Source organism: Geotrypetes seraphini, chromosome 7 (assembly GCF_902459505.1).
Source record: "Geotrypetes seraphini chromosome 7, aGeoSer1.1, whole genome shotgun sequence".
NCBI classification, from domain to species: domain Eukaryota; kingdom Metazoa; phylum Chordata; class Amphibia; order Gymnophiona; family Dermophiidae; genus Geotrypetes; species Geotrypetes seraphini.
In genome coordinates this window covers 181,492,077-181,517,982 of record NC_047090.1, presented here as the reverse complement: position 1 = coordinate 181,517,982, position 25,906 = coordinate 181,492,077, and the positions used below count along the sequence as shown (strand labels likewise).

At 44.0% G+C, this 25,906-nt stretch overlaps 1 long non-coding RNA gene across 3 annotated transcripts in view; it reads left to right on the top strand.

Annotated features, from left to right (window-relative positions):
* Positions 1 to 2,095: 2,095 nt before the first annotated feature.
* LOC117364107 overlaps positions 2,096 to 25,906 on the top strand; it is a 128,507-nt gene continuing 104,696 nt past the window's right edge. For 2 of the 3 annotated variants that reach the window (XR_004540180.1, XR_004540182.1), the window contains exon 1: positions 2,961 to 3,224. This is a non-coding gene — a long non-coding RNA (uncharacterized LOC117364107). Of the gene's footprint in view, positions 2,175 to 2,960; positions 3,225 to 25,906 lie in introns of those variants that run through there. The other variant, XR_004540181.1, reaches the window with a different exon arrangement.

Genomic DNA, 25,906 nt, shown 5'->3' with positions numbered 1-25,906 from the left:
TCCAGTTGGCCCAGGTGTCTCAGGCCCCGCCTGTGGGTGGGATTTGAGCCACCTGGGCCAATCAGGCCCTAAGGCCAGCTTGGTACCCATCCATCTGACCAACAATTTAAAGGTAGGGGGGTTCGTGGGGTCGGTGGGGGGTTTGTATTTTAGTGGGGGGGTAGGGGGTGTCACTGAGCCAGGAGGGCTTGGGCTCCCTCCTGGCCCCATCGGAATCAGCAGGGGGGGAGGGGGGTTGTGGATCGCCCCTCCCTCCTGGCCCCATCGGAAACGGAGGGTGGGGAGGGGAGTTGGGGATCGCTGGGCTTAGGCTCCCTCCTGGCCATGATCGTGTCGGGCGGGTGGGGGGTCAAGGTGCTGCCGGGTCAGGAAGTCTTGGGCTCCCTCATGCCCCCATTGGAATCGGCCACTTTTTCGGCACTTATACCTGTTTTGACTTGGTCTAAGTCAAAATGTATAAGTGCTGACTAGGCAACCTGTCAAAATCTTTGGTTATACCTATTGCATGCCTAGGTCTAGGTCAGCCCACCTCTCACCCACCTCCCGCCCTTTCTCGTCCTCTAAAAACGCCTCTTTTCGCTCTATGCGTTTAGAGGCAGGGGAAAGGCCTAAGCTGTTTTTAGATTATGGGTACTTGGATGATCAGGCTTTTTGATCGTCCAAGTACCCATTTAGGCCACTTTTTAGACTTTTATTTTTTTTTATTATGAGCCCCATAGGGTACTTGGAGGGCTGCAGAAAAAATCTTTCCTTTAACTGTTAAAGGAAATATTTATAAACTATAAAGAGTTTTTTTCCTCATGCAAAGTTGTCATTTCTTTAATAAGACATTAACTATTTTTTCTGCGGCCCTCCAAATACCTACAGATCCAAAAGTGGCTCCCCTAAGCGTTTGAGTTTGAGACCACTGAACTAAAGGTACTGCTGCTTTAGCTGCCTTGGGGTTGCCCAGCCAGTGTTCCTTCTTCCGAAGCCTTGGAATCTTCTTGCCATTGTCGGATCTGTTTTGTCCCTCTACACAGGGATCTCAAAGTCCCTCCTTGAGGGCCGCAATCCAGTCGGGTTTTCAGGATTTCCCCAATGAATATGCATTGAAAGCAGTGCATGCACATAGATCTCGTGCATATTTATTGGGGAAATCCTGAAAACCCGACTGGATTGCGGCCCTCAAGGAGGGACTTTGAGATCCCTGCTCTACAAGGACTTTGTGTGTTTTTGACAATTTTAGTACTGGTTTGCCTATTTTTCAGTACTTTGGGGGGTCTTTATTCCTGTCTTTGTCTTGGTTTGCCCCGCTGATGATGCCTTACAGTTTTCACGGCGCTCTCAGTGTCTTTTGCTCTTCTTTTGGGATATTGGGTCATAGTTCCACTTTTTATGGCTTGTTGTGCTGTTGCCTCGGCTAATAAGTTTCATGAAGGTAGATAGAAAACACTGTTACAGAACAAAATTGCATGACCTATTGACTTTAATGGAAATAAATGAAAGGATGTCACTGTTTGTTTGTTTTTAGCAGCCGAAAATGATCTGAATGGATGACCAAGCTGAAGATAAAACTCCACTGAACATTTTTCCTTAGATACAATCTGCAGGACGACAGATTTAATTTTAACAAAATAAACCAGAGAAAAAAAAAAAAAAGAAATAGGGAGCCACGTGAAACATAGGAATAAATACTGTGTGATGTGGAGATGCCCTCATATAATAAATTCACCTCTACAACCTGCAACTTGATGATAGATGCTGCTTTGCAGGTGATTATAGACCTTTATCATTCATTGGGCTAATCTCCGTAACCACCTGTGCTCAAGGTGTCCATAGCAATCAAATGGAAATATGTCTTCATATACTAATAAACAACATTAATGCAAATGTCTTGAAAAAGTGTCTTAAAAAGTACTTATCTTAATGCAGCAGCCTTCAAATAAGGAGAATTAGAAGTATATCAGATGCTGTCCACGTGGGATGGGAGAAAAGGAGCAGAACAGCTTAATATCGTAGCTGGCCTACTTCAGTTTTTTCCAGGCCTACTCTAATTTTTCCCAGAACCATCTTTGCTACAACCATTTTTTTCCTTCTAAACCCAGTGGCGTAAGAATCAGGCACAGAACTGACACCCCCTTGGCTATTGATGCTGAGATAACGGGGGAAGGGAACGTGTTGCTTGCCGCAAGGTAAGGACTGGCCATCGAACCAAGATTAGGGTTGCCAGATTTGGTCTGTACCAAAAGAGGACGTGTGGCGCCGTAGCATTTAGGGCGTGCTAAATCGGTTAGCACGCCTTAGTAATACCCAAATATCGAATGCTGTAGGCTGCACATTCCCCGGCATCCGATATCTAGTTTCAGTTCATCCTGCATCTGCGAGTGCCCGAGATACCACTTACTGCCATGGGCTGACTATCAGACATATTGTTCTTATTTAGGTTTTACCCCTTTGGCTAAGGGTCCTATTTACATAGTGATAGGTGCATCATAGAAAGTTTTATTTTGCAGTTTTTCTGATATACGATGGTTATGGGTCGATGTTTTTCAGGATTATCTGGGCGTTATTAACAGGCTACTGCTAAACTGAGTTACGTTAGTACAGGTTGAGTTATTTTAGTGTGGGTGCCATACTATATACAGTACTCCCCTGACATTCACGGGAGTTCCGTTCCAGGAACACCCACAAATTTTGAAAAACCATGAATGCGGTTTTGAGTCTGTAAAAAGGCAGGAGAGGGCAGCTGGGGCACTGATGGGTGCAGTAAATCATACATGGTTGCTCCAGGGGGGGGGAGAGGAGGAGGAATCGGCTGTGCAGAAGGCTGATTGGCTGACCAGGGTGGGGAGAGGAGGAGGAATCGGCTGTGCAGAAGGCTGATTGGCTGTCCATGGGGAGAGAGGAGGAGGAATCGGCTGTGCAGAAGGCTGATTCGTGGACTCATCCCCTTTATTTTCTTACCGGAAGAGGCAGTCAGAAAATACTGCGAATAACTGAGTCCGTGAATTGCCAATTTGCGGGGGAACACTGTACTCAGTTAAAAAAAAAAAAAAAAAAGCAACCTTCTAATTCTGCACTGTACTGTATCACCTTTACAGAAGCTCCTGCATGGAAAAAAGAAATCACAGAAACACCCTAACTCCGTATTGTAACACCATTACTGAAGCCAATGTAAACTGCTCTGAATTGACTCCCCAGTCATTAGCAGCGGTATAGAGGCTCTCAATAACCAATAACAGGTGGGTGGTTTGACTATGATGTTTTAAAGAAATTGATATTTATCCTTTGATTTTGTAAAAGATATTATTCTTTTTATTGCAATCTGGTGTTTTGTTTTTTTAATCATCTGTTGGTTTGTGAGTTCACTGCTTTTTTTTTTTTTTTTGCTATTCCGGCATTGCAAGGAACGGTTCTCTCAAACCTTAACAGCTACCAGAGGTCTGCGTATTTTGATGCTCAATAATAGAAGACACTTTCTGTGTCTTAGAATTCATTGTAGGCTTCCTCTTATGAACATTGATCTTTTCGGACCCCTGAAGAAGATGCGCTAGTCGAAACATGGACCGTGTTGGGTCCATGCATTATGATGTTTGATATTGTATGACAAAAGATCCTCTCTGTAATAGAAATCTTCAAATATAGGGGAAGGTAAAAGAAACTCTAACGCGTGATTGGACATTATTTGTGACACTATATGGCACTTTTTCTGATTGAATAAATCCTGCATCACGTACAATTGCTCAGCAGGAAAAAAATCCAGCTTCCTCCATAAACAAAATGGCTGCTGGAAATGTAAGGTCTGAACTGTATCAGATAGATTGCTACCTCTCTATGATAATGAAAGGAATAGACTTAGTAGATAAAGACAGGTTGTTCACATTCTCCAAAGTAGGGAGAACGAGAGGGCACTCTCTAAAGTTAAAAGGGGATAGATTCTGTACAAACGTAAGGAAGTTCTTCTTCACCCAGAGAGTGGTAGAAAACTGGAACGCTCTTCTGGAGTCTGTTATAGGGGAAAACACCCTCCAGGGATTCAAGACAAAGTTGGACAAGTTCCTGCTGAACCAGAACGTACGCAGGTAAGGCTAGTCTCAGTTAGGGCGCTGGTCTTTGACCTAAGGACCGCCGCGTGAGCGGACTGCTGGGCACGATGGACCACGGGTCTGACCCAGCAGTGGCAATTCTTATGTTTTTATGAAAATGAGCCCCTAAACTATTTGCAAGCGACAGTGAATGGATTTTAAAAGAAGACAGAGATAATGTTTATCTGTAAAATTGAAAAGCCATATTGAAAAATCTCAAAAAGCTGTGCACCAGGAACAGAAAAGAAAGCCAGAGACCAAAGATTCTAGAAGACAACGCAGGAAACACAGGCAAATACCTGAAAAGGCTTAGAAATGAACCTGGATTCGATTTGGCCTTCAGCTGGATTTTAAAGTTTTCACTCTTGCACAATTACCCAGTAATGACAATAGCAACGTTCAATTACGAAGCGTTAAGAAAAAAATCTGAGGAGAAGAGAAAAAAGTAAATTTAGATCATCTCAAAACTGCTCAGAGTAAAGGAGAAAATTATTTGGCATGCAATGACCATGCAGAAAAGGAATAAAGAATGAAAGATGAAAGATCCTAATGTTTTATTGAAACATTTTTTCTTCCAAGGTGTTTTGGAAGTATAGAATGAGACACCTGCTTCTTTTTATTTCAGTCAGTCAATCACATACATTTCTTTTTTTTTCCATTTATTATGCGTGAAGTTTAATAAGACCCAACAAAGAAGAAAAAAGTATGGTAAGTCTGTGAGAATACTACTATTTACCACTTCTATAGCGATGAAAGGCAAACGCAGCGCTGAACATTTTGACATATAAGAGATGGTTCCTGCTCAGAAGAGCTTACAGTCTAACTTGGACAGACAGACATGACAGAAGCACCTGCTACTACTACTATTTACCACTTCTATAGCGATGAAAGGCAAACGCAGCGCTGAACATTTTGACATATAATAGATGGTTCCTGCTCAGAAGAGCTTACAATCTAACTTGGACAGACAGACATGACAGAAGCACCTGCTACTACTACTATTTACCACTTCTATAGCGATGAAAGGCAAACGCAGCGCTGAACATTTTGACATATAATAGATGGTTCCTGCTCAGAAGAGCTTACAATCTAACTTAAGGTTGACATGCACAGGGCAAAAGTTTTCACGTTGTTCTCAATTCATTTGGGCTTTCTTCCTGAATTTTAGATTTTTTTTTTTTTCTTGGTTTGTATCTCTCGTTCGCTTTAATGGAAAATTCTGAACATGCACCTGTTGCCCTAACATGATGTATGTAATTTGTAGGTTAATGTGAATTAAATTGATTTAGCATGCACTAACAAGTCTAACTCATAGAATGGATGCCGATGAATGCAAATTCATACCAGAAGATGAGCCTAGAAGCCATCTTTAAGGAATCCAAGAATTTCTTTCCATTGTCTCGTGTCCTACCTCGTTTCTGCGAACATTATACCAGGGAAAAAAGAGGGGCCACGTGAAACATAAGAATAAATATTGTCTGATGTGGGGATGCCCTCAGATAATAAATTCACCCCTACATACAGCAACTTAATGATAGATGCTGTCTTGAAAGTGAAAATATATTTTTATCATTCATTGGGCTAATCTCCGTAACCACCCGTGCTCAAGGTGTCCATAGCAATCAAATGGAACATTAATGCAAATGTCTTGAAAGGTGTCTTGAAAAAGTACTTATCTTATAGAATACCAGATTCATCTGGTGTGATATAACATTAGCTGAGCAGATGTCACACGCGGGTAATATTTATTGGATAGTGGTGTTGGTGAAATGGTGAGAGCAGAGGGTGAGGGGATTGTATGAGGAATGTCAAGGGTCTGTAGAATAAGGATTGACAAGTTTATAAGAGGAGGTAAGGAAGAAAAAGGATTGGGGAGGTGTCTGAGGTGATGAGGGTGGAGCAAGTCACGGGATTGGTTGGATGTTGTGGCAGGCTGGAGGGAGTTCTGTGAGTAGCCGCTTCTGGGAAAAAAATGATCCCTCCTTCGCTCCCATGTGCTGGTGGTATGTTTTGTGTCAGTGTTGGGGGAGGGGGTGGTTACAGATTTTATGTGGACTTGGGTGGATCCGGTTGAGCTTTTGGGGTTGGGGGAGGGGGTCGCAGCTTTGGGCGGGGCCAGGAAATGGGGTTTGGCCCAGTTGGATCCGGGAGATGAGCCGTTAATAAATAAATACATGGAACACGCCTAGACGCCACCACTTCAAGGGAAAACATGGCCTGGTGCCACCGTGGGTCATGTTTGGGGGAATGTTATAAGTTTAAAGACTTAACAGGAACTAGTTTCGACATCGAAAAGCTCTCGGTGGGGAAGAGGAGTTAAATATGCATTGTGGGTTTCTTGGTTTTGGATACAGATTGTATTGTAAATGGAGATAATATTAAGATAGATAAATGAAGCTGCGGCCAAATATTTATTCCATTAAAACTGAGTTTTGTGATTATTGATTGACGGTGTTTAGCTTTCAGTTGTAGGTGACGGTGTGCGAATGGTAATGTTATGCAACAGCCTTCAAATAAAGAGAATTAGAAGTAGATCAGCTTAATATCAGAGCTGGCCTACTCGAATTTTTCCCAGAAACCATCTCTGCTACAACCATTTTTCTTTTAAACCCGGTGACGGAAGTACCAGGCACAGAACTGGCACTCCCTTGGCTACTGAAGCTAACATCATTTGGAACCCAGTCGGGAGCTGCGAGCCGCAGAAGAGGTCACCGCGGGCTGCCATTGGTTTGCGGGCCTTGCAATGAAGAACAGTGGCATATACGATCATATCCATGTAAAATTAAATTAAGAAAATCAATCCACCGAAGATCCCCAGGGCATACAAAGGCATGTGATGGATACTCTGCATTATTTTGGACAGTCTGACCAAAATTGTTCCAGTCACTTCATCTGGCATTGATTTTACTGTCTTACAGCTCTCATAATGCTAATGAAACTGTTTTTGTCAATAGGAAATTAGAACTACGAGCGAGGTGATTAAATTTGCAGATGACACTAAACTGTTCAAAGTTGTTAAAACGCACCTTTTCTTAAAATGTACCTTTTCTTTTTATCTGTCCTCCTTACACATCCAGGGTGGGAAGGAGGGAGATGGGAAAATATTATAATTATTATTCACTAGCTGATGCCCCGGCGTTGCACGGGTATTTAATTATAGCAATAACACTGTAAATGGATTCAAATAAAGATACTTTATAGTGGTGAATGAAAGTATTTTTTTACAGCTTAATAAAAAGTACAATATTCAAATTATAAAGTGAAATATTTGACAAAATGAATACAATAAAATTAACGCAAAACGTGATTATAAACAACAATTTTAGTTTCACCTCCTGGAGCAAGAACATATAAATTCTTGGGTGAACCCACCCTTGAGCAAGCAAAATAGAGTTGTGGGCCGTGAGACCCCCAGAACATATCACCCCAGGTAGTGAGGGATCTGCATACCAAGTTTCGTTCAAATCGGTGAAGCCGGTTTTGAATTACTGTGAGAATGGCAGCTTTTTACATTTTTTCCATTGACATGAATGGGTGAAATCTGATTTTCTGTTTGTAGCTCCGCCCACGTGTGCAGGTGGGCCGCGAGACCCCCAGAACATATCACCCCAGGTAGTGAGGGATCTGCATACCAAGTTTTGTCCAAATTGGTCACAGTGAGAATGGCAGCTTTTTATATTTTTTCCATTGACATGAATGGGTGAAATCTGATTTTCTGTTTGTAGCTCCGCCCACGTGTGCAGGAGGGCCGCGAGACCCCCAGAACATATCACCACAGGTAGTGAGGGATCTGCATACCAAGTTTTGTCCAAATTGGTCACAGTGAGAATGGCAGCTTTTTATATTTTTTCCATTGACATGAATGGGTGAAATCTGATTTTCTGTTTGTAGCTCCGCCCACGTGTGCAGGTGGGCCGCGAGACCCCCAGAACATATCACCCCAGGTAGTGAGGGATCTGCATACCAAGTTTTGTCCAAATTGGTCACAGTGAGAATGGCAGCTTTTTATATTTTTTCCATTGACATGAATGGGTGAAATCTGATTTTCTGTTTGTAGCTCCGCCCACGTGTGCAGGTGGGCCGCGAGACCCCCAGAACATATCACCCCAGGTAGTGAGGGATCTGCATACCAAGTTTTGTCCAAATTGGTCACAGTGAGAATGGCAGCTTTTTATATTTTTTCCATTGACATGAATGGGTGAAATCTGATTTTCTGTTTGTAGCTCCGCCCACGTGTGCAGGTGGGCCGCGAGACCCCCAGAACATATCACCACAGGTAGTGAGGGATCTGCATACCAAGTTTCGTTCAAATCGGTCAAGCCGTTTTTGCGTGATTGCGGCACATATACACACACATACATACACACATACATACCTCCGATTTTATATATATAGATTATATCTATTTTATTGAAATTATACATGTGGTTTAATTTTCATTAGTTAAGGGGAGGGGGTGAAAATGTTTGTTGTTGAAATATTTGTACAGTGGTACCTCGGTTTACGAGTGCACCGGTTTGCGAGTGTTTTGCAAGACGAGCAAAACATTCGCAAAATCGGCGCCTCGGAAACTGAGCGTGCCTCGATTTATGAGCGACTCCCCCCCCCCCCGCGATCTGGCACCCCCCAGGCACCCACTCACCCGATCACATTCCTTACCCCCATTTGGTACTGGCACCGGCACCAATGCATAGGACATGCTGGTGCCCGAAGATCTGCTCAAGGCCTTCGGGTTCCCGTTCTCTCCGAGGGGGGGTGCAACATGAGCGGGGAGGGGAGTTGCCGGATCGCGGGGGGGGGGGGCGCCACGAGTGGGGGGATGGTGGATCACGCAGGGGGGGTCCTTCATGAGCAGGGGGAGCAATGCCGGCTCTTGGGGGGGGGTAGAGCAGCGCCGCTGGCCTCAGGGGGTGGGGGTGGGTGGGAACGAATCAAGCGAGTTTCTCTTAGTTCTTATGGGGAAACTCGCTTTGATATACGAGTAATTTTGTTTTACGAGCATGCTTCTGGAATGAATTATGCTCGTAAAGCAAGGTTCCACTGTATATTTAAAGTGCTTTTGTTTGATTTGTTTATGTTTAAGTTCACTGTATTGCACTGTTAATAATTTAAAACTAATAAAGATTTACGAAAAAAAAAAAACGCATGCGGACTGTGACAAACTGCAGGAAGACCTTTAACGTGATGCATATTGCGATGCATAATCCAAATCATAGTTACCGGATATTAGGGTCCGCCTTGGTGCTCAAGAAAAAGATCTGGGTGTCATTGTAAGCAATACGTTGAAACCTTCCGCCCAGTGTAGAGGTGATGCCACCTGTGAGTGACCCCTTGGAGGGTAGTTTGGGGAGGGATAATAGAGTGGGCAGACTTGATGGGCTATGGCCCTTTTCTGCCGTCATGTTCTATGTTTCTAATGTGCGACGGCGGCCAAGAAATCAAACAAGATGCGAGGAGTTATTAGAAAAAGGATGTTATAATGCCTCTGAATTGCTCAATGGTGTGACCTCACCTTGAGTATTGCATTCAGTTCTGCTCTCCTCATCGCATCCGAGCAGACTCGTGATTGAGTACCATTTTCAGTGTTTAATCCACGTCCTATCATATCTGGACTCATAGGGTCCCCTGAGGAAGACAGCATTGTCGAAACACGGACCGTGTTGGGTCCACACCTCAACAGGGTTTAGGTCCCAGATATATTTGATGTGGATTATCAATTGTATCCTCTATAATAAAACCCTAAGCGCGCAAGAGCACTTAGGAGGCCTTGATCCCTGCCGCCATGCTGTGTGCTTCCGTGGCCGCATTCCATTTGCGGCACATGGGGCGGCTTGCGGCGCGGGCAGCGGGCAGAGGCTTGAGTGCATGCAGTGTGCATCAGCTTGCGGCGCGTGCAGTGGTTTGAGTGGCGGCAGGAGGGTGTCTGGCCTGGATGAAGCGTACAGAGTACAGGTGCTACTGCTGCACAGGGAAGTGGAGGGGGAGAGGGAAAAGGGACTGCTTTGGGGGAGAAGGGTGTGCTGGGGGGCAGGCAGCAATCTTGGTTTGCTCGGGGGCCAGAGAGAGATAGGCAGGGGGCCAGGGAGAGAGATAGACAGACAGACAGGAGGCCAGGGAGAGACACAGACAAAAAGAATTACAGACAGACAGGGGGGCCAGAGAAACAGACAGACAGACAGACAGCAGCCAAAGAAAGAGAGACAAAGAAAAAAAGACAGACAGACAGCGGCCAAGGACTGAGAGAGACAGAAAGAAAGCGGTAAGGAGACAGAGAGACAGAAAGAAAGATAGACAGATACATCTATTCTAGCACCCATTAATGTAACGGGCTTAAAGACTAGTGTTTTAAATAAAGCCTGCATCTTGAACATCACCACCTCCACAGAGTTTTTCATTTTCGTTGAAACCTTGAAGTCTGCCCCAATACAATTTAAGTCTGTCTCCGTAGATGTCTTCCAAAATTATCTCCTTAGTCTTGTATCAACCTAATTTCATGATCTCTTACGACCGAGCTATTATGCAATCAGAAATAAAGAACCATGTCACAACTGAAAATGCAAGAGCTCATTTCCTGCCTTCAAGCCATGACAGTCACAGCATGCTGATTCTTTTGACGGCGACTGGAGCTCGGTGCCTATGTATAATTATAATTCTGAAAAGTAAAAGATGATTTTGCAATCACCAGGCTAAATACAGAGGCACGACGGTTCCTCGCTACAAGCAATCGTTATGATATCTTAGAAGCGCATCGAGCCGATGAATTGACTGACAGAGCGTACACCTTTTCAAAATATTATTCATATACATGACCAGCAAGTAAAGAGTTTTATAATGTGACATTATTATCAAACCATGCCTCAGCCGCTGCTTGCATGGGGGAATTAGAGAAACCTGCGGCTTCCTTAGACTGTACGCTGCTGAAGATAGCTCGAGTGTTAATAGGACATTGATTAAGTGCTTGAAGAATGGATGGTGTTCATTCGGTTTCACCGGTTCGAACAATACTAGAAATTTTCCTCTAAAAGAAAGGAACAAACTTTATTTGTAAGCCTTTAGGGGTTGTTTTAGTTCCACAATGATGTTTAACCTGAACAGAAAAAAAAAAAAAAATGCTCTCACTGCATGGAGGCATTGTGGTCCCAGGAGCATTAAAATATACAGTGTGCATTTACAAGATAGTGGTATAATATATTCCCTAAGACATCAGCACTGCGTTTACCAGGGCAAACATTTGTCTAAGGAATCTATAAGCTTTCTACTTTGTAAAGGAAGTAAGGCTGTAAATACTCTTTACTCTGGGAACATCTGGAAAAAAAAAAGCTTCTCCGCTTTACTATTCCCAATAAATCTTCCCCTGTTTGCTGGGGCTCTTCACGTATTTTTATGCTGGCAGGGTCAGAGTCTTGCATACATGTTTCCATGGTCAAGTGTTGGCATTCTGTCCTGCCATCAGTAAGTCCCGTTCCGAGGCTGACGAAGATTGGCTGCAGTCTTTCTGGTAGATGTCAAAAGTCGTCACTGCTGTTCAACAGTTCCTCTTCCCAAGCAAAAATCCAACTGCTAATTATACAATGCAGACAATATAAGTGGCAAACTACAGTTTCAAGTAGAGCAGAATAAATTCTTAGGAACTTAGCAAAGGTTTACACAAATGTATCTTCTTCAGTTACATAGAAACATGATGGCAGATAAAGACCAAATGGCCCATCCAGTCTGCCCATCCACTGCATCCACCATCTCCTCCTCTTCCTATAGGCTAAGGCTCTTTACATCTGCATTGTGATGTCACAGAACTTTAGTAACATAGAAACATGATGGCAGATAAAGGCCAAATGGCCCATCCAGTCTGTCCATCTGCAGCATCCACTATCTTCTCCTCTCCCTATTGGCTAAGGCTTTTAACATTTGCATCTCCTCTTCCTATAGGCTAAGGCTCTTTACACCTGCATTGTGATGTCACAGAACTTTAGTAACATAGAAACATGATGGCAGATAAAGGCCAAATGGCCCATCCAGTCTGTCCATCTGCAGCATCCACTATCTCCTCCTCTCCCTATTGGCTAACATTTGTATCTCCTCTTCCTAAAGGCTAAGGCTCTTTATAGCTGCATTGTGATGTCATAGAACTTTATGGTTATAGAAACATAGAAACATGATGGCAGATAAAGGCCAAATGGCCCATCAAATCTGCCCATTCGCAGTAACCATTATCTCTTTCTCTCTCCGAGAGATCCCACGTGCCGATCCCAGCCTTTCTTGAATTCAGACACAGTCTCTGTCTTCATCACCTCTTCCGGGAGACTGTTCCATGCATCTACCACCCTTTCTGGAAAAAAAAAAAAAAATCATGGAGAACTATTTCTACATGCATTAGATAACTGCTTTATGGATTATTTGCTTACCCAAAAGAAGAGCCCCTAGTGCCTGAGACACATATGGGAACTTGTTTTGCTCACTAGAGCCCTCTGCATATCATATCAGGAAAAAAAGTTGGAAAGTCTTTATGTAAAGATTGTATGTCCGAAATTCAAAAGGATTTATGCTTTGTGGACAGCTCATAAGAGCTTCTCCACTGGGTGAGACCACGAGTCCATCTAGCCCATTATCGTATCTAACAGTGGCCAGTGCAAGCTACAAGTACCTGGTAGAGTCCCAAAAGCTAGCGTGATTACCCAATTCCAAACTTATAAATTTGCTGGCTTCTGATTTTTACACGCACAGCTTTAACAAAATCTGGACTTAGGATAGACCACAGATAGTAATGCTTAACTAATTAATGATATTCAGTTGCTGGTCGTAATAATTACAAAATTCATTGCCAACATCACATCTCAAATGCCATCGATACTTTTTCTGTCTAATCTTTTGACGGAACAGTCCAAAAGAGCAGAGCACACATCCTATGATTGCAGAACTTTATTCAATTGCCTGACGTGAATCATGTTTCACCCTTTCAATGAGCTGTATCAGGGGCAAATAAAAACTGACATAACATAGAATAATTCAGCACCAGCTCCGATGCCCCTCCCAACCCCTCCAAACAAGGACCAACCCCCCTTGCTCCCACAAGTTAGAGAAAGACCTTGTGGGCCCATCTTAAATCATAAAATAATATTTAACAACTAGTCTTATAGCCCGTTATATTAAAGGGTGCTAGAATATATGTGTGTGTGTCTGTCTTTATTTTTTTTTTCTCTCTCCTTAGCCGCTTTCTGTATTTCTGTCTGTCTTTTTTTTTTTTTTTTTTCTTGGCTGTCCACTACCACCACTTGCCTGCTCCCCCTGTCTATTCTCTTTTCCTTTTACCTCCCCTGTGTCCTCCACCACTCCATCACTGCTCACCTTATCCAGAAGAAGCCCTTCTCCCTTTGTTTTACCTCCCCCTGTCCATCATCACCTCCTTCCTGCTCCCCCTGTCCAGCAGTAGGCGTCTTCATTTTTCTGCCCCCCCCCCCTGTCCATCAGCACCTCTTCCCCTGTCCATCAACCCCTTTTCTGCCCCTCCATTTCCATGTGCTGAAGCATTTCCCTCCCACCCCACTTCCCTGTGCAGTATTCTCCTCCCCCTCCTCTACCTTCCTCCTTAACTCCATGCCCTACCATTCTCTCCCCTTCTGCTCCCTTTCCTCCTTCAAATTCATCGGGCAGCAGCAGCAGCAGCAGCAGCAGCATTTATAATTAATTGCTGTTGCCGGCTTCAGGTCTTCCTTTCTGGCGGCCCTGTCTACTTCATGAAAACATGAAGTAAGCAGGACCCGCCAGAGAGGAAGGCGTGAAGCCGGCAACAGCATCGAATTTTAAACGCTGCTGCTGCCCGAAGAAGCCAGGCCTTAAGCACAAAGCTGGGGGGGAGAGTTTTAAAAGGTATTGCGGCGTCGGCGGTGGTGGTAGAGGGGGGGTTGAAAAGCCATCGTTTAAAAACTTATTTTAAAATGCTGTCCAGGTTTGGCTGCAGCCGCCGCGGTCGACATCCGCCTCAGAGGGGAGGGAGAGAGAGAGCTACGGGCGGCCAGCAGCCGCCGTGGCCGACATCTGCCTCGGGCCGCCGACAGCCGCTGCGACCGACATCCACCTCGGGGGGAGGGAAGAGATAGCTTTGCGCGCATGCGCACTCCTACCTGTAGTGCCCTACAGCTCACAGAAAACGGGCACACGCAGGTGGGAGTGCGCATGCGCGGCCTAGCGTTTTATTATATTAGAATTCAAATAAAAATACTAGGTATTCACAAAAATTCAATATATATGATATATTTATGTACATTTATATAAATATGTACTGTACATTAAAGGGTTTGGGTTTTTTTTCACAGGATTGAATACTTTTTGTGATGATACCTTAAAGCAGTGATTCCCAACCCTGTCCTGGAGGAACACCAGGCCAATCGGGTTTTCAGGCTAGCCCTAATGAATATGCATGAGAGAGATTTGCATATGATGGAAGTGATAGGCATGCAAATTTGCTTCATGCATATTCATTAGGGCTAGCCTGAAAACCCAATTGGCCTGGTGTTCCTCCAGGACAGGGTTGGGAACCACTGCCTTAAAGATTCCTTAATGCTAAATTGTTTCAAACTGGTATTTGGTGCTTTTTGTGTTAAAATGACTGCAAGTCAATCAAACAATACCTTTGAATACATTTGGGTTTTAATAGCATGTCAAAAAGGGCAAAGTCTGAATGCTGTGATTGGTGCTTCCTTAGAATGCACATATATGGTTTTCATTACAGTCAGGGGTGACATGAGAAAGTGGCAGATGTCCTCTGGAGTCTTATCTTTTTTAAGCACTTTGTCTGGACACCATTATTCTATTTAAAATGTGCAAAATGAAGACATGAAAGGTGCAGCAAAAGCCGCTTTTAATTTAACCCCCCACCCCCACCCTTTTAAAGTTCAAGGCTCAAGTTTATTATGGCTTGAAATACCACTTTAATTTCCAAAGTGGTTTACATTATACAAATTCAAATAAAACTCTTTTAAAAATAGGGTAAAGACATCCAATGTTAAAATCTTAATGGACCAGACTTGATACATAATAATAATAATAATAACTTTATTTTTGTATCCCGCCATACCCGGAAGAGTTCTAGGCGGTTCACATCAATTAAACAAGGTTACAAGTGGTTTACATCAGTTGAACGGGGTTACAAGCGGTTCAATAACAAATTGATCAAAGTTGCCAGGGGGGGGGGGTGAGGGAAGGATGTAGAGGGGAGAGGGGTTGTTAGATAGAAGGGGCGTTGGGATCCTGGTCTTGGAAGAGGCGGGTTTTGAGTAGTTTTCTAAAGCCGAGGTAGTTGGGGGCCTTGAGGGCCATTTGGGATAACCATGGGTTTAGCTTAGTGGCTTGGAAGGCGAGGGTTTTGTCGAGGAATTTTTTAGAGTGGCAAAGATTAAGGGTGGGGTAGGCGAAAAGTTGGATTCTGCGGGAGTCCTTGATGCTGTGATTCAGGGCGAAGTGAGGGATGATGTAGCTTGGGGATAAACCAAATACTGTTTTATAGCAGAAGCAGGCGAATTTGAATAGGACTCTGGATTCTAATGGCAGCCAATGGAGTTTGTGGTAGAAAGGGGTGATGTGTTCCCATTTTTTCAGGCCGAATATGAGGCGGACAGCAGTGTTCTGGATCATTTTGAGTCTCCTGATGGTTTTTTTTTGAGGAGCTTAAGTAAATGATATTGCAGTAGTCCAATATGCTAAGGATGGAGGATTGTACTAGCAGGCGGAATGAAGTGTCGTCAAAGTATTTTTTTATGGTGCGGAGTTTCCAAAGCACCGAGATACTTTTTCTGACGGTATTGTCCGTGTGTTTGTCAAGGGATAGATGTTTGTCTAGTGTGACGCCCAGTATTTTTAGGTTTTGTTCAAGGGGGGAAACAGATCCTTTTACTTGAATTGTGGTGTCTTTGATTTTATCTTTGGGGGTTGCTAGGAAGAATTTTGTTTTATCCGGGTTTAGTTTTAGTCTGTATGATGACATCCAGTGTTCTATCTGATTGAGTATGCTTGAAAGGAAGGTAAGGAGCTCTGATGTGAAACTGGTTAGCGGGATGATTATAGTGATGTCATCTGCGTAGATAAAAAATTAGGAAACTGGGTGGGGTTACATAAGGAAACTGGGTGGGGTTACATTGCTTAAAATAAACATGAGATGGTGAAGGTAAGCAAAAATTAAGTGGGTAACCTTCCCTAACCTCTTGTTTTATTACCTTTCCCTTTTTATTTGTTTACAACCTAATAGCCTCCAAAGCAGCTAAACTGGACAGACAAATCACCACTTTGTTATCTTCAACTACAAACTACAAAACCTTCAAGAGAGATACTAAAATCATACTCTTCAAAAAACACATAAAACCTATCCAGCACTACCAATCCCAACCCAACATCCAACACTCTCTATACCCTTAGTACGCTCTAATATTCTTCTATTTACCAAACGTTATCTAAAACCCCATAATTCACCCTATTCTTATCTCCTAAAGACTTCTACTTCCCGTTGGTAACTCTTTACCCAACGTTTTTTATTACCTTAAAAATTTTATGTCATCACTTATTCTATTCCTTCAAATTTTGAATGTCATTCTTGTTTTAGTTTGGATGTAATCTGCTTGAACCGCAAGGTAATGGCGGAATAGAAATCACTAATGCAATGTAATGTATTTAATGCTTCAATTTTTTTTTTACTCCCTTTTTCGCATATATTGTTTTGTCAAAATAGTTCCCATTGTCTTGTTTTGTTTGTTTTTTTAAACTAATTTTTAACTAAATGTAAATCTCATTGGATTTGGATTTTGCGATCAAATCAAATATTTCAATAAACTTGAAACTTAAAACATCAGGATAAGGGAAGTAATCTAAGCAGAGTGCTTGGTCTAGATCTCGTACGCATCTTTAAAGAGAGAGGTTTTGAGATGAGCTTTAAAATGATTAGAAATAGTTTCCTGTCTCAAGGCTATCGGGAGAGAGTTCCATAATGCAGATGCTACCACGGAGTAAATGGTTTTACGAGTCGTGTCGTAGAATAACTGTCAAACGGAAGGAATTATGAGAAGATGTTTTGTCGACTGAAGCGTTCTTTAAGTTTTCTACAGGATTGAAAGGTCACTTGGTCAACCACAATAATCAGAGACGTGAAGAAAGCAACAGGTTTTTATTCAGCATATATGCGAAAGACTTCTGTGCATCTTCGAGGAAGATGGAATATCCTGCGAGGAACGATGCCGTGAAGAATGCCTCGATGAAGATCTCAAACGATGGTGAGAACTGTGTCTAGAACCAGACCTCGAGGATCGAGGAGATTTTGCCTCGGAGACGGAAGCAGCCAATGCCAATGTATGAATAGGACTAGAGGCTGTAGATCGAAGCTCCAGAGGCTTGGAAGAGGAACCTCGATGCACTCGCAAAGACTCTGCTCCTTGCTGAGAGTGTGAGGAATTCTGCCAATGCACTTGCAAAGAATCTACTCCTTGCCTTTCGTGCTTAGGTGGCAGACCAGACACTCGCAGAGACTCTGCTCCCTGCAAAGAGTGAGGCTCCAACCGGGGCACAGGAGGCGGCTCGACCTCGCAGGGGGTTGCTGGATGCCCAGGCAGGATAATAGGAAGCAGTTTAGGACCCATAATGGTACGTATATTCAGTGGTAAATATATGCTTCCTGTCTAAGCCGAAAGGATGCTAACTGCAGTTTTCCATTCGCTACTCTTGTCACAAATTCTTGCTATACATTGGTCCTAAGCCCACATTTACTATTGGCTCAGGGGATAACCTTATAGTCCTATAGGGTGCAACTCTAATATCTCTAAGCCTTGCAGTTTTCATTATTACATGTCCAGGAGGGCAAAGTACACGTATGGTCATGTTTTCAGCACAAACAGGATGCGGTTAAGGCACATAGTGCAGGCAGATTAATATGTGAGGTAAGTCAGATAAGTCAGATACTATTATTAAACACAAACCAGCATCCTTGCTAACGAGAAAGCTTAGTTCCGATTTTAGGGAAACTAGTCCCAGCCTCCTTCAGGATCAATAAACGATGAAGAATGATTGATTTGAACTTTGAATGCGAGAAAAAGAATTTTGAATGTAAGTCTATGGGATACTGGCAACCAGTGAGCCTTTTTTTTTTAAGAAGAGGAGTTACGTGGTCAAATTTCGTAACATTAAAGATCATTTGGATCATTTGAAACCTCCTTGATCTCTTTTTGGGTAATTCCATGATAGAGAGAATTGCGCTTTATTGCGCTGGCCACGGCGGTAACAGCTCCGTCACTCATAGGAATTCTGTGAGCGGCGGAGCTGTAACCGCCACGTCCAGCGCGTTAAAATTCTAGCGCAGTTTTGTAAAAGCGGGCTAAATCAGTAGAGTTATGTTTTTACATGGAAGCACTGGCATCTTTTTTTTCTGTCTGGCGGAATTATCAGGTTATTTTTGGGGATTTGATACCTTGCTTTGAATTGGTTGAATGCACTGGACCCCTGAGGAAGGCTTTCCTTTAGCCGAAACACGGACCTTGTTTGGTCCCCCTGCTGCAGTATACAGTATATGGGGACCTTTGTTGCTGTATGATTTTATAATTTAATTGTTATTCATGGCGAACTTTGGCCTCCTTTTACTAAGCCGTGTTAGGGCTTTAATGCGCGGAATAGACCTTAATGTCAGCATTGAGCTGGCGTTAGTTCTAGAAGCGTAGCGTACGGTATAGTGTGCAGTAATTTCCTGTGGACGCTAAAAACGCTAACGCTAAAAAGGAGCCCTTTATTGTTTCCTCGTATGTTGGAATAAACCTGCTTGATCCAGGACATTGGTTACACGCCTTGCGTACTTTTTGTCTTGTTTTTGCGGAACACCGAGGACTTCTGGTTTGTTGTAACAAATTAAGAAGCTCTTTTACAAAGCCGCAGAAAGCACTTATACGTGCTCACCGCAGGGGGAAAAAAATGGCATACTGCGTGGCTGTGGTTATTTTAAAGTTTTTACTAGTTTTGATTGCAGTGATCTTAAATGTCAACTGTTTGTATAACTTTTATTGTTGTGTAATGGTGTGTTAATTTATTCTGCGTGTTTTAATGTTACCACCTAATATTGCAGGATATGCGGGCTATAAATTTTTAAATAAATAAACATGCTACAGAAGTTTTGGGTTGCACGCCTGCTACCCAGGCACTAAAAAATAAAATTTGGGGGGAATGGATGAAAGGTCATTAAACGCCCCCCTTTACAAAACCGTGGAAGTGTTTATTAGCATAGGGTGGCGCGCTTAATACCCTAGCAAAGTTCCCCTATCATCGGTCTTTTCAAAACTGTGAGTTTATATATATATATATTTTTTTTTTTTTGTAACGGTTTGACACGCATTCAACAGTCGGGGTGGCCCTCTCCTGTGGAGGTTGGAGGCGACTGGGGTTTTGGTGGTGGGTCATTCTCCGCAGCATCAGCAGGGACCGAGGGACTTCGGTCGCCTGAACCGAGGCGAGCTGGGGCTGAGACCCGAACACAGCGGTAAGCTGGGGCTGAACAGCTGTGTTGCCGCCGTCATCGTCCGCCACCATTGCCTATCTGCAAGCCACAACCAAGATCTTTCTGAAGCTTACCGGGAGTCACCTGCCAAGCTACGGCAGCGGGGGCCTAGGAAGCGCTGGCTTCCTAAGACAGGAACTGCCTAAGACAGGAAATGGCCGATCCCTTGGTCAGGGGAAGCTCCGCCTCACCCCCAATATCCGGCTTCAGCACCCAGTGGTCGGTGCAGTGCTTTTCACCACCTCCGCCTATCTCCTGCGTACCTGGCTTCGGCGACGACGGTTTGATCATCGCTTGCCCGAGGAGCAGGGCAGGGGTTCCCTGTCGGCCCCAGCTCCAGCGGCGCCAGCGCACACCGACTGTCGGCTCCGGGCGGCTTTCCCGCAGAAGGGAGGATCCTGCGGTCGCCGTGGGCCTCATCTGGGACGGCCTCCTTGGAGCGGCTGGGACACGAGCAATGTATCTGGGAAGGAATACATGGACAGGAGACCATCGCAGGGGAGGAAACATAGGCATCCAGGGACTGTCAGCCAAGTCTCTTCCCTGAAGAAGCCCTTTCTGGAAACGTCAATCGCTCCTCCTAAACTTACTTGCTCCACTTCATCACTGACGCTGAAACCGTGGATTGAAGACAAAGTTTTATTTTATTTTTCTTTCCAGCTTATGATTTATCTTTAATCTTATCTATTGTTTTGCCTTTTGTCTTTGTTTTGTTCTATTTCTATCATTTAAATTTCTCCAGAATTCTACTGTTCAACGGCTCCCCCTTCTGCTTCTATTCCTTTCTCTCCTCTCTTCTACCTTCCAAAGTATTTAGATCAATGCTGTCTTATTAAAATGTTTATTTTTATTTTTTAATTTTTCCTCTATCTCTACTTTTCACTTCTCTATTACCCTCCAGGTACTTTAGTTAGATTGTGAGCCTTCGGGACAGTAAGGGAATTTTTCAAGTACCTTTCTTATTTCTAATCTTAATGTATATTTTCTGTAAACCGCTTAGAACCTAACGGATGTAGCGGTATATAAGAAATAAATTACATTACATTACATTAATGCTCTGCTTTGCTTCTGACGCTCATAGGAACTCTATGGGCTCCTTTTACTAAGCTGCAATAGCGGTTTTAGAGCACGCTAAATTGCCGTGGGCACTGGACGCTAACGCCACCATTGAGCTGGCATTAGTTCTAGCTGCGTAGCGTGGGTTTAGCGCGTGCTAAAATTCTGCGCAGGCTAAAAAATGCTATCGCAGCTTAGTAAAAGGAGCCTTATGAGTGTCAGGAGCAGCGCATTCAGTTTGCTAGCCTGCGCTAAAAAACGCTTCTGTGGTTTTGTAAAAGGGGGGTTAAGTGCATTAGCATGCACAATCATGCTAACAGCTAAAGATGCCCGTTATAGTCTTATGAGCGTCTTTAGCATTTTTTGCACGCTAACACTACTGAACGTGCTAATCCGTTAGCATGCACTAGCGTGTTTAACGCCCCTTCATGAATTCCCCCCCCCCTCATTTTTTCATGGTAGGAGTGTGTCTGGGGGCAGAAAGTAGGCATGTTCTGCACTTATCAGCTAGTGGGGTTACATTGCTGCACGCTAACTGATTAGCGCATGATTAGCTCGCGAGTACTACTTTATACAAAATAAGTGACGGTAGGGGCTCAAGCTGAGGGCAACATTAATGAACAAATCCCAACATTAGCCCTGTGGTTATAATGACCTTAATATACACGAATGACCCAAGTTGGGGTGCAATATACCGCTTAGAGTATAGGCGGTATATAAATTTTTAAAAAAATTAAAAATTCATCAAGCAGCTTTAGGGTTTTAAGTCATGATAATTACCCTTACCACAACTTAAACAGCCCTAAAACACTGTGTTCCAAAAATAACATGGCAATATTTAAGTTCTGTGTTACAAAATGATGAGATGCAAAATATGCAAATGCATGTTTTGCATTTTGTTGATTTTTTTTTAAGTTTATTTATTTATATGTTTGGATATAAAAGAAGTAGAGCCCACAGGTATAACACAATATATAACAAACAATATGGAGAACTATGTGATGTTACAAATATCAAGAGCCATAATGAAAGAGATATTAAATACTAGTCTTATAGCCCGTTACCTTAACGGGTTCTAGAATATATGTGTGTGTGTCTCTCTTTATTTCTTTCTCTCTCTCTCCTTAGCCGCTTTCTTTCTTTCTATTTCCTTGGCTGTCCATCACCACCCCTTGCCTGCTCCCCGTGTCCATTCTCCCTTCCTTTTACCTCCCCTGTGTCCACCACCACCCCTTCACTGCTCTCCTTATGCAGCAGCAGCCCTTCTCCCTTTGTTTTACCTCCCCCCTATCCATCAGCATCTCTTTTCTTCTCCCCCTGTCCAGCAGTAGGCGTCCCTTCCTTTTTCTCCCACCCTCCTCTTTCTTATCCCTATGATACACTTATCTTGCTCTGCCCCTGATCAGAGGTTCCTGACAGCCGCCCAGTTGCACCCATTGGAAAAGTTCCTTCTGCCGCATTCCACACCCCTCCTGACACGACTCCCACTATCTTTCTTTCTGTCTGTCTCTGTCCCTGGCCCCCTTTGTCTGTTTGTCTTTCTGTATATCTCCCTGCCCCTGTGTCTTTCTTCTTTTCTTTCTGTCTCCCTTCCTCCCTCTGTCTGTCTGTCCGAAGCAGCATTCCCTCCCCCTCCATTTTTCTCCCCCCACACCAGTTCCCTCTGCACCTGCCCCTGTGTCTTTCTTCTTTTCTTTCTGTCTCCCTTCCTCCCTCTGTCTGTCCAAAGCAGCATTCCCTCCCCCTTCCATTTCCCTCCCCCCACACCAGTTCCCTGTGCCTGCATTAGCGTTTCCTCTACCCCCTTTCCCTTCCCACAGTCGCGACTACAAAAGCGGGCCCGAGTCCTTTGCCGCCGCCCCCCCTCCCTTCCCGCAGGCCCGATTACACATGGCGATTCAAGCAGCGTGTGTGAGCAGTCTTCACATGCTGCTTCGGGTCCTTCTACTGCCCTGATTTACTCTGGCACGTCCGGAGCAAATCAGGGCAGTAGAAGGGCCCGAAGCAGCATGTGAAGACTGCTGGACATGCTGCTTAAATCGGCAGTCGGGCCCGCGGTAAGGGAAGGGGGGGGGGCGGCAAATGAGTCGGGTCCCGGGCAGCGGAAAGTTGCTGGGCTCCTCGGTGGGGGGCGCTGAGTGGCCGCGATCCCTCTCCTCCCAGACACCCCCCCCCCCCTCTCCGCTGGAGGAACGGATATCGGCGGTTACAGCCGCTGGCTTCGGCGTCTTCTATCCACTGCGGCCAACCCTAGCGGAAAGAGGAAGTAGTCAGAGAGGGCGGCCCGCAGTGGACAGAAGACAGCAAAGCCAGCGTTCTCTTCATTTAAAAGCGGGTGAGCCGGCGAGAAGGAGGAGGTGGTGGTTTTGTCAGTGAGTGAGGGCGGGAGGGGGGAGTCGCCGGCTGTGCTGTGCTTTCCCGATCGCAGTGGCGCTGCTGTTGGTGTCAGAGCTCTCCGCCTTGGTGGAGAGTAGGGAGGCTGTTGTGAGGTAATACGCGCGCATGCGTACTCGTGTGGCCATATCCCGACAGAAAAGGGATCAGGGAACACGCTTGTCGTGAGTGCGCATGCGCGGGCTAGCATTTTATTATATAGATATGCACATGAAAAATTAATTTTGGAGAAAAATCCAAGGGCTCCTTTTACTAAGGTGCGCTAGGGCTTTAACGCGCAGAATAGTGCGTGCTACCTTGCCGCGTGTACTAGACCTTAATGCCAGCATTTAGCTGGCGTTAGTTCTAGAAGCGTAGCGTGCAGTGTAGCGCACGGTAATTGCCTGCGTGCGCTAAAAACGCTAGCCCACCTTAGTAAAAGGAGCCCCGAGTTTCCAAATTTATTGAAGATGTGCTACCCCACATTACAGTAATAACTTCCAAAGCGGCCCGCAATACTAAAATTTAGGAAAAGGGAGAGGGAGAGGGAGATGTGATATGCAAAACATGAAGTGAGGGTAGATAGAAAAGAAGGGAAGAGAAGCCCTTAGAGGTGCCGCTGTTGGTGGCCAACATAAAAGAAGCCACTGATTGCATGTCAGTCATGCAACGGCACCATTTACAGAATCATGACTCTGGGAAAGGTAGTTGCCGGAAATGTAGGCCAGGGTTTTTAAGGCCTACATTTCCAGTGCCTGCCTTTTTCATGAATCGTGGCTACGGAGGTGCTTTACAACACTGAACACCCCGTCAGGCATTAGCCAAGCCTACAGTGATGTTAGGTATCATAATGAACCTCCAGAGGCACAATTCCAGTGTCATTTTTGCAGCCACCAGTAGGCGCCTTGAATTTCTTTTTGATCCTCTTTTTGCACTTTGCACTTTTGCATTTTGCACTTAACTTAGGCGCCAATAGGGCACCTACCAGTGCCTAAGTTAAAGCACCATTTGTAGAATATGGACCTAAGTGACTAACTGTGTGTGCTCACCAATCACTTCAAAAAAAAATAAAATGGAATATTTACAAAACGGCTTAAGGATAAACCTTCAGGAATAGCCATCAGCGAAAAGCAATGTTTAAACTCTGATTTGAATCTATCTAGTGATGTATGAAGTCCTATAAATGCTGGAAGATCATTCCATAAATGGGGGCTATGGACAGAGAAAATTGCCTGTCGCATGTGTTCATAGACTATAGTACGATGTGAAGGGGACAGTAAGTAGATTTTGATTTATAGATCTGAGAGATATCTAGCAAGATATTGTAGTTCCTGAGAAGAAAGGATTTTGAAGGTGAACAGGGGTATTTTATAAGTAATTCGATGTGGAAGTGAAAGCCAATGTTCTTTTTTTAATAAAGGGATTGTTGCTGCTAGGTGCCATCAACTCATGCTCGAGTCTAATCTAAGGCTTGGCTTTATATACCGAGTCATCATTCTAAGAAAGCTCGACTCGGTTTACAATAATTAACTTAACAAATAAAAACCACTAAATTCCGGTAAATTAATTTTCAAAGTGTTTAGCAAATAAAATAGTTTTCAAAGATTTGTGAAAAAATTGAAGTGAGCCGGAACTCCTAGTGACTTGATGAATTGTGGATCTAAGAAGAAATCGGTTCTGTGCTAGTCCGGAAAAGTTCTCCAGCGTCATCCCCATGGTTGCTTTCAATGTGTCCAGCCATCTGATTGCAGGTCGCCCTCTTCGCCTGGTTCCTTCAATCTTCCCAGACATGATGTCCTTCACCGGTGATCATCAACGCTCATCACCAGCAGCAAACAAGACATACTGTATCTACTGAGAAAAGTCAAAGCCGAAAGTCATAACATGGGATTAGAATCGAACATATAAAAGACAAAGATCATGAACATGGAACATGATGAAGATTTTGAGCTTGAAGGCGATAGACTAGAAGTTGTTAAGGATTTCAATCTCCTGGGATAAGGAAAGACTAAAACGGTTAGGGCTCTTCAGCTTGGAAAAGAGACGGCTGAGAGGAGATAGGATTGAAGTCTATAAAATCCTGAGTGGAGTAGAATGGGTACAAGTGGATTGAGTTTTCACTCGGTCAAAAATTACAAAGACCAGGGGACAAATGGAGGAAGCATTTTTCACTTAGAGAATAGTTAAGCTCTGGCACGTATTTCATAAGAACATAAGAATTGCCGCTGCTGGGTCAGACCAGTGGTCCATCGTGCCTAGCAGTCCGCTCCCACGGAGGCCCCTAGGTCAAAGACCAGTGCTCTAACTGAGACCAGCCCAACCTGTGTACGTTCCGGTTCAGCAGGAACTTGTCTAACTTTGTCTTGAATCCCTGGAGGGTGTTTTCCCCTATAACAATCTCCGGAAGAGCGTTCCAGTTTTCTACCACTCTCTGGGTGAAGAAGAACTTCCTTACGTTTGTACGGAATCTATCCCCTTTTAACTTTAGAGAGTGCCCTCTCGTTCTCTCTACCTTGGAGAGGGTGAACAACCTGTCCTTATCTACTAAGTCTATTCCCTTTCAGAAGTTGTGGTAAGAGAGAATAGTGTAGCTGGTTTTAAGAAAGGTTTGGACAAATTCTTGAAGGGAAAGTCCATAGTCTGTCATTGAGAAAGTCAAGGGGGAACAAAAATTGAATAATAGTGTCTGGACTTGGCAGGAACTTAGTGTAGAGCAATGTTGATTTATTTGAGAATAAAATCAACATTGTATATATCTAAAGTCCAAAAAGTAACAATTGTTCATGAAGGTGGCAACATATATCATTAGGAACAGAAGCATGTATTGAATCCATCATGGTCCATGTTTTGGCATACTTTGCCTTCCTCGGGTGTCCTTAAAAGAAAATAGAACAGA